The sequence below is a fragment of the Marmota marmota genome, unplaced genomic scaffold (assembly GCF_001458135.2).
Source record: "Marmota marmota marmota unplaced genomic scaffold, marMar, whole genome shotgun sequence".
In the NCBI taxonomy this organism is placed as follows: domain Eukaryota; kingdom Metazoa; phylum Chordata; class Mammalia; order Rodentia; family Sciuridae; genus Marmota; species Marmota marmota.
This window is the reverse complement of record NW_025999896.1, coordinates 1,822,836-1,825,945: the sequence shown is the minus strand read 5'-3', so window position 1 is coordinate 1,825,945 and position 3,110 is coordinate 1,822,836.

The following is a 3,110-nucleotide window of genomic DNA, read 5'->3' as shown; positions in this document are numbered from 1 at the left end:
ACAGTTATAAGTGAGGAATTCAGCTTATTTTGGGTGAAATCCCTGGAAGTCCAAGTTCAGATCTCAGATGGAGCAATGCAGCCACATTTTCCAATGAGTAACTCCCTCCAATATAACTCCTGGCAAACGATCCCGTCAGTCACTGAGAGAATGCGCTGTCATACGTGGTAAATAGTAAGACCACTGCATGGAGCTTGACTCATCTGTCAGAGAAGGGGTATTTTGAAAGCTTGACCTCATTTGCAAACATGTGTTTGCACATACCTTTTGTCAGATGCAACTTTTCCATTCCTAATTTAGCTCCTTGAAATTTTCCCTGAAATGAAAGATGTGACTTTGAAGAGCGATAGAGAAACTTTTAATAGATCTTGACCCCAGGTATGTTCCGGGGGAGCTCCTCTGTCTTGAAGCCAACTTCCTGTTGACTCAGGAGCCTGGAATAGGGAAACAGAAAGAATGAGAATAAGGGGTCACCTGTGTGCCGGGCACCGTGCTATTCTCGGAATATAGAGACTTCTTCTCTTGCACTGTGACCCTGACATGTATGAAATAGAGATCTAAAGAAGTGAAGTGGCTTGCTCAGGGGCATGAGCTGTTGTGACTCAGGCTGCCTGTCTTTAAGAGTTTGTTTAACCACTGTTCCTAGTCACTCTCTGGATAATACCCACTTTACAGAGTCAGCCAAGAGCCTTCTGCTCTCTGGTTGGGACCTGGAAAATGTTTTAGGTATTTTCACAGGTTGGCAGGAATTTGGAGGAAAGTAACTGGAGGTCTCTGTGATTTACAAGTAGATATTTTGGGCTGGGTGCAGTAGGGTACTACTATAATCTCAGTGGCTTGAGAGACTGAAGCATGAGGATCATGAGTTCAAAGTCAGCCTCAGTAACTTATCTAGATCCTAAGCAACTTAGTGAGACCCTGTCTCAAAATAATATATTTTTTAAAAAGGGGTGGGGATGTCACTCAGTGGCTGGGTGCCCCTGGGTTCAATCCCTAATACCCCCTCCCCCAAACAAACAAATAGACACTTTGGGGGAAGATTGGCCATCCTCTATTTAAATCCCCCCAGGCCTGTAGATCTGATTCCCATCATCATTACACCCTGTGTTTTCCTCATCACACTTGATTTGTGTTAGACATGAGCCCATGTCCTTGAGTTCTTTTCCATCCCTCCTCAACCACCAAAACACACAATTGTTTTTGAGTCCTAAAGACTTTACTGAAATGCTCTGTATCATGGTTTGTTCCACCATATACTCCTACCTTGATGTATCATCCTGGCCATTGGCCCAAAGCAATGGAGACACTCATTCTTGTTTTGGAAACTCAAAACTCCTGAGCCCCAGCATCCTTTTTCTCTTTGTAAGTTAATTGCCTTAGGCATTTCATTATAGTAACTGAAAGCTGTCTAATACAGTGCCTACCTTCAGGGCAGGATGGTTTATGCCCTAAAAAGTACTTATATTTTAATTTAGGGAGAAAATATGAATAAACAGGCAACATACTAATTTTAAGTACAATAGGAATTCAAAGAAAATTTGGCCATTCAGGGAAACTTCAGAGGTGAACTTGGAGTTCTGTCTGGACGAGTAGAAAGGACTTGGTCAGATGAATTTGTGGAGAGAAAGGATCTTCCAACAGGAAATAGTACAATCAAAGGAAAGAAGATGTAGGAAGAAACAAAGGAAATGAGAAGACCAACACAGCCAAAGGACATGTGATGTGTACTTAGGATGTGAATTTGAGAAGGCAGAATATGTCAATCCTCCAGATTATATAGAATTGTGAGAGTCAAATAGAATGATTTCTTACTTACTCCAGCACCTCATTTCTTTTGAACCTAATCCTTTCAGTAGAAATTGCATCAACACAAGTTATTTTTAAATTTTCAGTGATGAAGAATTTCCAATATATTTAAAAGTAGAGAGAGATGGGTGTTTCTATCACCCAACTTTGACATTTATGGCCAAACTCCTTTCTATATCCCCTATTGTTTTGAAGCAAATCCCAAACACTATATTCTCTTTCTGATGAACCCAGGGCATCATGTACTCTAAGCACACGCTACCACTAAACCACACCATCCCCGAGATTAGACAATATGTTTTTTCATCTGTAAATATTTCAACGTACATCTCTAAAAGAAAAGGATTAAAGGATTCTTTATTTTTATATAACAACAATATCATCACTACACCTTTAAAAATTGGCAACAATGCATTAATATCCAATGTCTAATTGGTACTTAACTTTCTAATTCTTTCATAAATAATTTCTTTTTTTTTATTTTTTTATTTTTTGCTTTTTTTATTTATTTTTTATTAGTTGTTCAAAACATTACAAAGCTCTTGACATATCATATTTCATGCATTAGATTCAAGTTGGTTATGAACTCCCAATTTTACCCCAAATACAGATTGCAGAATCACATCGGTTACCCATCCACATTTTTACATAATGCCCTATTAGTAACTGTTGTATTCTGCTACCTTTCCTATCCTCAACTCTCCCCCCTCCCCTCCCCTCCCATCTTCTCTCTCTACCCCATCTACTGTAATTCATTTCTCTCCTTGTTTATTTTCCCATTCCCCTCACAACCTCTTATATGTAATTTTGTGTAACAATGAGGGTCTCCCTCCATTACCATGCAATTTCCCTTTTCTCTCCCTTTCCCTCCCACCTCATGTCTCTGTTTAATGTTAATCTTTTCTTCCTGCTCTTCCTCCCTGCTCTGTTCTTAGTTGCTCTCATTATATCAAAGAAGACATTTGGTATTTGTTTTTTAGGGATTGGCTAGCTTCACTAAGCATAATCTGCTCTAGTGCCATCCATTTCCCTGCAAATTCCATGATTTTGTCATTTTTTAGTGCTGCGTAATGCTCCATGGTGTATAAATGCCACATTTTTTTAATCCATTCATCTATTGAAGGGCATCTGGGTTGGTTCCACAGTCTAGCAATTGTGAATTGTGCTGCTATGAACATCGATGTGGCAGTATCCCTGTAGTACGCTCTTTTAAGGTCTTCAGGGAATAGTCCGAGAAGGGCGATAGCTGGGTCAAATGGTGGTTCCATTCCCAGCTTTCCCAGAAATCTCCATACTGCTTTCCA